Genomic DNA, 12,335 nt, shown 5'->3' with positions numbered 1-12,335 from the left:
CTGGATTTTCGTGGGAGATAAGGAGGGGGTTTGTTATTTTGGTTGCAAGTAAGCAAGAGTTGAGAACTGCTTGCAGCCCTTGCAATGCTGAGAACTCTTTTTAAAGCATACAGAGGAGTTCTGTATGTACTTTGAAAAAATGTACTTCTAAAATTCTCCCAAAGTACTTTTCACGGACTTTGAGCTTTATTCCCTCTACTATTATGTCCAGGCTGCTGAAGCTCTGGGAATTTGCCAGCAATGGTGCCCATGTGGCTGGGTGTTTGAGGGGTGTGCAGGTGACTGAGGGCTGTAACCAACCTGCCAGATACTGCTGCTCATCTGCCAGGAGCTCCAAGGCTTTTCTCCTTCCAGTTTCCTTTATGATTCCTTACAGCTTCCAGTACCTAAAGAGGAACTTTTTTACAAGGGCATGGAGTGACAGAACAAGGGGGAATGGCTTCAAACTGACAGAGGATGGATTTAGATTGGATATTAGGAAGAAATTCCTGCCTGTGAGGGTGGGCAGGCCCTGGCACAGAGAAGCTGTGGCTGCTCCATCCCTGGCAGTGTTCCAGGCCAGGTTGGATGGGGCTTGGAGCAAGCTGGGATAGTGGAAGGTGTCCCTGCCCATGGCAGGGGGTTGGGAAGGGATGGTGCCTTCCAACCCCAACCATTCTGTGATTCTGTTTTTCTAATGAATGATTTTCCAGCTGTTCAGCCCTTGCAGGTGGCTGGAGTAACCTCCAGATGGGAGACACAGATTTAAATTCCAGCTCTGCATCCACCATGAGTTCCATCCTGGACTTAAAAAAATATCTATCAATCAAAACTGAACCCTGTGATAGCATCAGCAAAAAATGTCCAAACTGACTTTTTAACTTTTCTGAGAGATGCTTTTTTCCTATTTTCTGCACCAGCCATTGCCTTGATTTGGGGCATTTTCTTTAAAAAAAAATAAGAAAGCAAAAGCAGGACAGGAAAATTACTTTCAGCTGAAGTGAACACTTCTCTCCAGGTGCCGAAGACTGAGAGAAGGTGACAAAGAGGAGGCTAAAGATTTAATACAGGAGCTTAATAATAACTGGTTTCTACTTTCTATCTGTAACAAGATGCCACCTGCTGCTCCCTTTTTCTTTGTTTGTAAAATACCAGTAAAGAAGAAGGTTGGAAAAGTAGATGACTGAGCAGCTTTGCTAAAGTGAGAAAGATTTAGGCAAAGCTGAAGTTATTACTTACATATAATAGTATTATTATAGACTCATAGAATACCCTGAGTTGGAAGGGATCCATAAAGATGATTGAAGCCCAGCTCCTGGAAAAAGTATTTATATTACATTACATTATATTATATTGATTATATTATATTATATTATATTACATTATATTTTAGCCATGCAACCCCCTTCCAGACAGTACCCTGAAAACCCCTGCCCTGTCCACATGAGCACACTCCTTTCCATGAGTAATTTAGAGCACACAGTTAATTGAATACTCTCGTGTTGCCACGGCTGCCTCCCGAGGGATGGAAAAGGCTCTTAGATAAAGTCAAAATTAGTCTTTAATATCAGCAAGAACAAACAAATGAGCCCTTGGAGTTGGATGCATTTGGTAAAAGAGGTTGATGTGTCACTCCTGAATTGAGCTAAGTGTGCTCCAACCCCATTGACTCTGAGCAGGAGGGTTTGCTGGAGGAGATAATTATATAAAGAAGAAAATCAGCTGCTCTTCAGACAAATTAAGGATGTCCTTCTCCCTCATCTCTCCTCTCCGTGCTGATGTGGGAGTCCTGCAGCTCTCCAGGAATGAAAAGCAGTTTCAGGTTCAGCCCTAATAAAAGGCTTGCGCCATCTGTGGCTCCTGCTGCTGGTCAGTGATGGAATTCACCAGAAAATGGGATTTTTTTTTTCTTTTCCACCCATTTTTTTGCTCAGGTGATTTGATCCAAAAGGCTTTTGGTGTCCTTAGGTCCGAAGTCTCTCCTGTGGCTGGCACAGGGCTGCCTTTCTTGCACCAATAAACTGAGCTTGTTAGGGGTGAGTGAGCTGGGCTGCCTGAAAATGTAAACAGCCTCAGAAAGTAAATAAATTGGGAAGTGGTTCAAGCCACAAATGGCAGTCAGAGCCTTTTCCTGCAAATAGCAGAGATTTTTATTTCACTATCTTGAAAGTGACATTCAGAGAATTGCTCTCTTGGGGCTGGAAAAGAAGTTCTTCATTACAGGAAACAGGCCTGGATATGATTAAAAAGCAAAAACGTTCTCCTTGGGGTTTGGGTTTTTTTGTTTTATTGAAGGGAAATTGAAAATCTGGTGATCTCTGGGCTGTCAGCGAAGCAGAGATTACTCCAATGGCTCCATTTATAAACTGACAAATGGAATATGGAGCAGGCATTTACAGACGTGCTGCCTTGCATTGGGCTCTGTAATCTCTGTATTCTCTGTCCTTCGTACTGTGTCAAAATAGGCCAAAAATACATTTATTGAAATGTCAAACTTCAGTGTTCTGGCTCTGTCCATGTGGAAATAGCTTTTCTATCTCCCCAACAGGAATTTTGCAGTTCTCTGTGAGATTGTTTTGCAGTTTACTGTGTGTTCTTGGAAAGTCCTTTGGAAGAAGTGCACTCGGAAAACTTTCATCCTCAAAATCCCAGGAACATTCTGAACCTACAGAAAGAGCCCTTTTTTTCTCACAGATCCTGCAAGTGACCTCCTGTTTTTTCCTCACCAGCTGAAGAGCTTAATCCAAGCGTGGAAATAAAAATCAAATTCTGGAAAAACATTTTTAAAATGTCTTCTTAATGATCTTTTGCCAGCTTCATCCCTCTTCTCCTCCTGCTTGAGCTCTGCAAACTTTTCGTTTCAAGCTGTTCTAACACTCAAAGGACGGATTACTGTGGGTAAGTTTTCCTTGGTAAATAGTTTCCAGGGACATTTAGATCCCTTGAAATGCAAAGATAATTTTCTGGGGTTTCTTTTGGTTCTATCCAGCCCCAAAACTCCTTTCTGTCAGCGTGCATTGGATGCACTGTCAGTCAGCATCAGGCAACCTCCAGCAAGGGTAAGGAGGAGCTGCAGCCCTCAGAGGGAGGAAGAAGGGGAAACTGAGGCAGGAGAGGCTGGGTGTGCTGGAATCCTTTGGATACACGAATTCTGGAAATCAGAACTGCTGCTTCTTCAGAGGCAAGTGCTGCCATCATACCTTGGAGTATGTGGATTGCCTGAGCCCTGTACAGATGGGAGGGTTGGGATGTGCTGGGGGGTGTCCTTAGCAAATCTGCTCATCCTCCATGCTTTTCTTCTCTCTGTGCAAACAAGAATGGCTTGAAGAAGCATTATCCTGCTTAAAACACCGGATCAGATGGCAGAGGAAAGGCACAGAAAAGGGCAAAGCGAGGATTTGGTTTGGGAGTTACCATTTCTCAGCACTTGGTTGTCACAGGAGCCCGACCTCATGGACTTCAGCCAAAGCAGTTTTTGCTGGGGACTTTCTGCAGCCACAGGGATTAATTCTTAAAGCTGGTCCTGACACAGGATGGGGCCTCTGACTCCTGTGACTCAGATGAGGCTCGAGGCTTAGTCCACCTCACTTCGCCAAACAGAAACCAGATTTTTCTTTAAAATTAGGACTTGAGGGGAAAATGGTGAACCACAGTAGGCTACAGCTAACGAAACAGAAATAAAGCAAACCACCTCCTGAAACAGCAGCTACACCAGAAACTGTCTCAGCCTGGGCAGCTCTCTGAAATCTTCCTGGAACAGGCAATGGCACTTCTAAATCCCTGCTGCCCATCACAGCCATCCTGGTGGTCACCCTGCCTTGGGACACGGCTCCCCTTCCCCAGCAGGGAGAGCAGAAGGACCCCCTGGCCATAAAACTACAGCCACAGTCATATCCCCATGTCTCCTGGTCATTTTCCACATTTCTGCTTGTTTTCCAGCAAGAGTTTCACCCATTTGCCTGCAGATAGTGAAGGCAGTGATGGGGTTGGCATCAGTTTAGCTGTAAACGTGTGGATGCAGGGCTGGGGGCCTTGACTCCTCCTGGTCTCATCTCCCAGGTCAAAAGTGGCAGAACAAGAGGAAATGGCCTCAAGTTGTGCCTGGAGAGGTTTGGATTGGATACCCATGAAAATTTCTTCACTAAAAAGATTGTCAAGCCCAGGGCAGTGGTGGAGTCCCCATCCCTGGAGGGATTTCAAAGCTGTGTGGATGTGGCACTTGGGGACATGGGTCGGTGGTGACCTTGGCGGTGCTGGGGGAATTAGTTGGACTCGATGATCTTAGAGGGCTTTTCCAACCTGAATGATTCCATAATTCTCCACATTGTTGCTCTGAACACATGGTGTTCACTCAAAAATCTTGAGGTACAGACCCTATAGAAAGGATTTGTCTTTTTGAGAGAAACATTTCGTCCAGAGCAGCCACTTTTTGTTCCATGGGACCACCTGGGCACCTTTCAAAGTCAAAATTTACAGCAATTCAAGACTTTTCTCCTTCTGAAAGGTTCTGTAAAGCTTCCAGCTGCTTTTCCAGGCCTGGCTCCTACAGCTGTGCCCCACAGTGCTCTTTACGTGGTTCAACAAGTATTACCAGGCTGCTTCCTGAAGATCTGGAGTATCTGCATTGCATCTGGATTCTGCTGGGAGCCTGCTCTGCCACTGCCTAGGTGATCCCACTTGTCTGTGTTGGGTGAATAATCTGCAGCAGCAGCAGCTCGGGCTTGCTGATAAGAGCTTTACCTAGAAATGAGGCAAGAGAAGGTTGGGATGCACAGGTCTAATCTCTCCGCTTGGTTTTTTAATAGGAAATAAGGGGGGAAGCAGGGAGGCAAGGCTGTGCTGATGGATAAAGCAGTGCCACAGGGCAGAGGGCACAGAGCTCCCATATTTTTATGTGCTTTACACACGGGGGCAAACCAAGCCTAGTGAAACAGATTCTTCCTTGATAGTAAGTGCCTCAAATAGGGTGGGATAACACAGGTGTGGAAAAGGGGTAAAGGCCTGGGGAGGGAGAGGAAAGTGCCAGGGATGGGAAATCAGAGGTGTGGAGCTGGTGAAGTGTCCCCAGTATCTCCTGCATGCATGGAGATGGGCACTCTGGCTTGCTGGGAGGAGGATTTCACAGATAATTCAGGACTGCAAAGCATGACAACAACAGGATGCCTGTTGCAGAGGGTCAGGAGGGTCTGCACTGGAAGGGCAGCACTTCATTCACCTGAGGAGTTCTGTGTGGCCAAAAGGAGATCCCTGAGCAGGTCGAGAGGTGGTGAAAAACTGAGCTCCTGGTGCAGAATGGGCTACCAGAGCCTACAGAAAGACAGAAACAGGGTAGAAAAGCAGCCCTGTCTGCAGCGAGGCGTGTGCCCTCCTCTGAGAAGACTGTGTCCCTCAGCAAAAATATATAGCTTGTGATGTATTTCTGCCAGGCTGATGAACTGAGCCAGCTCCCAGAAAGGTTCAGCTAGCAGAGGAAAAGCTGGGAGCAAGGGAAGGGAGAGGTAGATGTCCATATATCGGCTGTGAGAGCAGCTCAGCCACCATGAGTGACCTCCTCCAGCTGCCAGCTGACTGCTGGCAGCGCTGGCCACCCTCCCTGTGTGTGCCCCCATGGAGCAGCTTCTAACTCAGTTATAAAATAACCCAGACTGACCCCTGCTCTTGTGTCCATCTCCTTCAGGAACACAATCACCTGCCCTTCAGCCTCTGGCTTTCCAGCCCCCTCTGATTAACCTTTCTTCCTCCAGCATGGTGTGGCAGCGAGGGCTCTCCCAGGGGAGCAGGAAGGCAGTGGGACTTCTCCAGAAGCTGCTCCCAACTTCTGTGTCCACCTCATCCCTGACATGCACATGGCCAGGGAAGGATCACCTCCTTCTCATCCAGGGCTGCTTAGCAGAGAGCTGAGCCTCCACTGGGATGGTGTAAGCAGGCAGATAAATGTTGTCATGTTTAAGAGCAGGGAATTAATCACATCTGCCAAATCCGTCTTGGTAAACAAGCTTAAGCTTTACCCGGGAAACCTGAAACGATAAATCCTACTTTTCCATTTGGAAACTCCGTTGTTTCCTTTCAGTTAAGCTTTTTCTGACCTAAGAACTCTTTTGGGGTTATTGTCTGTTTCTGGCCAGCCACTGAGAGGGGAACAAACAATGAAAATTTGTGCGAAAGCCCTTTCTTCTGGAGGTAGGAGGTGTGGGCTGCATCCTTCTGAGCCAGCTGTGTCCACTCTGGAGGACATCAGGGAGATGGATGCTCAGGGATCCCTCAGAGCCTTCACCATGGCCACAGCTTTACCTCATCAGCTCCCTCCTGGAATTGAGCCCAAGCCCATAAACTTTTCAGAAAAAACACTGTGGGGAGAGATCCCTTGGCTGTAAAGGACCAAGAGGCTACAATCCATAAACCTTTAGGAAAAGTATCACTGCAGCAGAAGGTGTGGCAGGTTGGGAACCTGGTCAGGGCTGATAACGTCACCTCAGGGGGTGGGAAGAAACCCCACACTGTTCTCTCAAACCAGGCTCTGCTCTCCTGATCTCCCAGCACATTTAACCCTAGATCTCCATCTGGGATGAAAGGTTTCATGTTAACAGGCTTTAATTGTGTGGGCAATGTGCTTCTTCTCCAGGTGTTGGGTTACTGCCTGTCCTCTAAAAGCAGGGACATGTCATCAAGGTCAGGGGCTTGGTGTGCATTTATTTGGTCACCAAAGTAATACCTTCCTTCTCCTGACGGTGGGAAGGTGGTGGTGCTTTCTGTGCTGTGAGGAAAATCATCAGCAGAAAACCTGAGCTGATGTTGTTCACATCTTTGGGGGCGGTCGTTTGCTTTGTTTTTCTGTCTATTTCTTTGTCTTTTTTTTTTTCTTTTTTTAAATAATCTTTCTTGGGCTCTTTGAAATGTGCCAAGCGGATGATTAACTGCAGGAAGCATCCAGTCTCTGGGCGTGATTTGCATGTTAATCAGTGAAATCAGCACCGCTGAATCCTGTTACACCTGGACATCAAAGCAGGCCATTAGGGAAGGGATGGAAGATGATAGCCATGGGCCTGGGACCTGGGGGTGGCTGGAGGCGGCCCTGCAGGACAGGAAGCCCGGAGGGCCAGCAGGGGAAAGCTCGACTCTACACCTGACTCATCGCTGTGGGGAATCCGCACATGGCTGGCAAAATCTGACACACAAGGGAAGAGGCTTCGGGGAAAACGTTGCCCTAAAAGCATTTCATTATTTCTCTCCTGACAGAAGCTGTCTGATGAGAAGGGCTTTGGTACATTGAGCCAAATTTTATGATGCCCTCACAGATTTTGCGAAACCTTCATTGCAGAAGAACCCCACTTTCAAAACCAGCCCTTAGTGACCGTCAGTCCCCTGACCCCAAAGGCAAAGGACCAGAGAATGGTTTGGGTTGGAAGGGACATTAAAGATCATCTCATTCCACCCCCTGCCATGGGCAGGGACACCTTCCACTATTCCAGGTTGCTCCAAGCCCTGTCCAACTTGGCCTGGAACTCTTCCAGGGATGGGGCAGCCACAGCTTCTCTGGGAAACCTGTGCCAGGGCTTCACAGGGAAGAATTCCTTCCCAATATCCCATCCAGCCCTGCCCTCTGGCAGTGGGAAGCCATTCCCCCTTGTCCTGTCCCTCCATCCCTTGTCCCCAGTCCCTCTCCAGCTCTCCTGGAGCCCCTTTAGGCCCTGCAAGGGGCTCTGAGCTCTCCCTGGAGCCTTCTCTTCTCTAGGTGAACACCCCCAGCTCTCCCAGCCTGGCTCCAGAGCAGGGGGGCTCCAATGGCTTCATTCTATAGAGCAAATAGGAAGGGTGGCCACAGGCAGGTGTTATTTTCCTGAACCTGGACACAGCTGGGCTAAGAGCAGTGATTTTCTGTGGAGGTTTTTCTTATCACAGATTCACTCCCTGCTCCAGATCTCAGTGCCCCTCTCCAATTCCCAGTGTAAGCACAAAGCCAGGTCTCACTGCTTAACTAGAGCATCAGGTACAGAATCTGAGTACTCAAAAGCTGGGAAATGAAGGGGGAAGAACTCACTCATTTTAACTATTTCCACATCATAACCACTTACATGACTTTTCTTGCCGAGAAAGAGAAGCCTTTCCCTCTCTGCAGCTGCTCTATTCCAACTCAGACAGATGTTTCTCTGTATTTTTGTTGAGGTTTTTAAAATCCTTTTAGTGTTTTGTAATTATTTTTTTTCCTTCTTAGACAGATGAAGACTGAACTCCTGAATTTGAACACCTGGATCAGAAAACTCATCAGTACATTGCAGCCAAAGAGGAAAAAATTAGGGCTAACCTTGTATTACGTGCAGTTTAGTATCTATGTTCCCATGGTAGGAGAAGATTCCAGGGATGGGGCAGCCACAGCTTCTCTGGGCAACCTGTGCCAGGGTCTCACCTCCCTCACACGGAAGAATTTCTTCCAAATATCCCATCTAAACCTGCCCTATGTCAACTTAAAGCCATTTCTCCTTGTCCTGTCCCTCCAGATCCTTGCCAAAAGTTCCCCTCTAACTCTCTTGGAGTCCCTTTAGGTTCCAGGAGGTGCTTTAGCCCAGCTGTGGGTTCACTCCTGGATTCTTCCCTGTCAGTTAGCTGAGAGGGAGGAAAACCTCAAGTTTTAAACATCAGAGATTGGGATCTCAGACAGGGGCTCTTGCCATGTGATGGAAGAAAAGAAGAAAACAGGGCAGAGCTGGGAAAATAAGTCGGAACATCAGCTGGCAAGGCAAAAGCTGGCACTGACTCCAGCCCCATATATCCTAATTTTTATCCCATTCAGGTGTCCAGGACTCCAGCACCAGCAGGACCAGGACTTTAACTCCCCACCACACTCTTTCTCTAGGAGATTATTATTGTGCAGATGCCTGAAGCCACTCCTGGATATAAAGGAGGCTTAGCCAGGCTGGGGGTGGTTTCTTCTCCCAGGGAACAAGTGACAGAACAAGAGGAAATCACCCCAAGCTGCACGAGGGGAGGTTTATTAGGAGGATATTAGGGGAAATTTCTTCACCAAAAGGGTCATCAAGCCCTGGCACAGGTGCCCAGGGCAGTGGTGGAGTCCCCTTCCCTGGAGGGATTTCAAAGCCATGTTCATGTGGCAACTGGGGACATGGGCCAGTGGTGGCCTTGGCAGTGCTGGGGAATGGCTGGACCTTGGAGGGCTTTTCCAACCTAAATGATTCCATGATTCTGTGATATTAGACCTCAGTGGGAGTGCCAGATTTGGTGCTGTGGTGGGAGATGCTGCAAATGCTGGCACAGGACCAGTCCCTGCTGTGGGGAGGTCAGAGCCAGCTCCTAGGACCGAGAGCATCGTGTGGAGGGGGAAAAGGGAGAAGCCCCTCATCCTCAGAACCTGTGCAAGGCTGGCTGCCTTCAAAGCAAATTTCCCAGCATCAACTGAGCTGCACGAGATCCCTGTGGGTCATTAATTAAAGTATCATCTTCTTTTGAAAGATGGGATGGAGGAGGAAAAAAATAAACGGGGCTGGATATCAAACCGAGAGCAGCAGTGGGCTGTGCCCAGCTCCTCATCCTTGGCCTCAAAAGAAGGACAGGTGGTTTGGTTTCACAGGTAATCCTTCAGCAAAAATAAATTTAGGGTCTGCAAGAAGATTTTTTTTTTTTTTTCTTTTTGGCCACTTTTGCTTGCAACCACAAAGTGAATCTGGAGATCCTTGGGAATGAGAAAATTCAAAATAGAAGTTGAAAGCAAGGGTTGTTGCAGAGAGGAAGCCTTCTCCTTTTTTTTTTTTTTTTCCCCTTTTTTCCTGCTCTAGCTTTAGCATGGTACTTTGCCACATTTCTGCCACGTTTTTGGATTACTTTTAGTAATATCTTGCCAGATCATTGTTACAAGTCATCTTTACCAAAATAGCAGCAATAACTTGTTGTGGCTGAGAAGTGGGATTTCAATAAATCAAAACCAGAGAAAAATCTCAACCCAAAAAAAAAAACCCAACCCTGCTCTTAAGCTCAGTGGCTTTCTGTTTATTTGGTTCTTAAGAGTGGGAGATTCTTAGGGAAAAGCAGAATTTCTAAAATATATTTTGCAAAGACCTACAGACATATTTTGCAGCAAATTAAGTGTCTTATTTTATCAATCCCTATCCCAGGGCAGCAGCAATGGCCTCACAGTCCCTGTGTAGTGCAGCATAACCAAATGAAGCTTCAGAAGGTTTTTTCTGAGAGGAACACTGGAAAAAAAAAATCAGCTCCAGCAACTCTCAAAGGCATCTTTGTGTGGCAAAAAGCTGTATTTTTAGGTCAACTTGGCTAAACCGAAGGAGGTGGTTTGTGTGTTAAGTAGAAGTAATGCCTGGCTTTTAAGCTCAGCCTGAATTTGTGGGAGTCCTAAGCCGTGCTGGTTGTTTTGGGTGCTGTTTAGAACTGGGATCAAGTGGCCACCAGTGAGAGACACCTGCCCAGTATTTAATTTGAAGTGTGTATCTGCAAGGGGTGACTGCAAAACTGTTCCTTTTTGCTCCTCTTTTCTCACAGAACAGTGGTTATTTAACATTTTAATCAAGAAAAATGAATAATTTTGGATGTTAAATCATGGCTGCATGGAGTAGCAGTTAATGCCAGGGTGGGTATCAGCTGTGTGTCAGGAGGAACAGGGAAATTTGGGGCTGGATCAGCAACACAGCAGGGTTTGCTCTGCCCCATCCCCGAGGGGGAGCTTCAGCACTGATGGGAGTGAACAAAATGCATGGAGCAAAAAGGGAGAAGCTGTGGACAGATGGAGGATCCCCCAGATTTACAGCTCCCCAGGACTGACACAGATATCTCCTGTGGGGACACTTTGGAAAGGCTCCTGTCACGGAATCACAGAATCCCAGAATGGTTTGGGTTGGAAGGGACCTTAAAGATCATCTTTAATTCCAGCCCTCTGCTAGGGGCAGGGACACCTGCCACTAAAGCAGGTTGCTCCAAGCCCCATCCAACCTGGCCAGGAAGGGAATTTAGAGGGAGAGAAAGGGGAAAAAATAGGTGAACTGGGGCAAGATAGAAAGGGAAGGAAGCAAGGCTTAGTTTTGCAAGCAAGAAGAATGATTTCTCCCATGTTGCTCCTCTGGAATGATGAAACGAGGTGCTCAAAGGCTGAGAGAAAGAGGGAATTATAGCAAGGACCGACCAAATATTGGGCCTAAGGACCTGAAGCTGTGTCAGTGTGGGGGTTTGGTTGGATATTAGGAAAAAGTTCTTCACCCAGAGGGTGGCTGGGCACTGAACAGGCTCCCCAGGGCAGTGGTAACAGCACCAGACTGACAGCTCCAGGAGGGTTTGGGACACGCTCTCAGGCACAGGGTGGCATTGTCAGGGTGTCCTGTGTGGAGCCAGGAGTTGGACTGGATGATGTTTGTGAGTTCCTTCCAGCCCAGGATGTTCTGTGATTCTGTGGGATAAGTGTTGCTCTCCTGGCAGTGCACCAAGTGCCCTGTTCACTCCTGGTTTTATTTTTGTGTCCCTCTCAGCCAGGGCTGGATGTACCCTCAGCCAGAGCCAGCACAGGCCTGAGCCTTCCTGCAGGAATTCGCTGGATGAGTTGTTCCCACAACGTGTCAGTAGGTGGCAAAAAGCTACAACCCTTGTGCTAAGCAAGAAATAAATGTTTTTCCTACCTCTTTCAAGAACGGGAGGGATCTGTGGGCAGCCCTGTGGAGATGGATTGTGTTCCCACTGGGACAGAGATCCATGCACCAGCACTTCTGGGAGGGAAAGGCATCTCAGAATCCAGTGTCAGGAGCAGGTGAAGAGGCTCAGAGAGAAACAGGACCTGCCTTCTTCCTCTTACTTCATCAGGGGACCCTTGTGCCATCGCTTGACCTTACTCAGGAATTATTTGAAGAAAGCTGGGAACTGTGAGGACGTGGGAAAACAGCAGGTTTGGGGCTGTGCTATCACAGAGCAGTCTGAGGATACCTGGTGAGGCAAACAAAGACCTGCCACGCTTGGTATCTTTTCAAGCTGGTGATAAGACTTTAATCTTCATGTACAGCCTGAAACGGAGCTGCTCAAGTCGCTGTTCTTGGGGGCTTTTCTCTGCAGCTTTGTGTAAGCAGATTGAAGCAATCCCAGTCGCCTGTCACACACCTTCCAGGGGGGCAGGGCAGATAAAGGGTTTAATAAGGTTGCTGGATGTATCCCAGTGGCTCAGATGGTGGGGTTTTTCCTGCCTTTGGATGCCTGTGTGCATCGGGGAAGGAGGATGTTACATGATGCTGAAGACTCGCATTCCTGAGGAGGTCAAACACTCTGAGCACCAGGTGGGACTGAGCCCAGGGAGGTTAGAAGATCCCATTAATCCAGACTAGTCAGTGAGATCCAGTTACAGTGTGGCTTTG

This window comes from Corvus kubaryi, unplaced genomic scaffold (assembly GCF_017639235.1).
Source record: "Corvus kubaryi isolate FWS band 111438036 unplaced genomic scaffold, C.kubaryi_AGA036_p1.0 66, whole genome shotgun sequence".
NCBI lineage: Eukaryota > Metazoa > Chordata > Aves > Passeriformes > Corvidae > Corvus > Corvus kubaryi.
The sequence above is the reverse complement of the archived record's forward strand: the minus strand, read 5'-3'. Positions refer to the sequence as shown.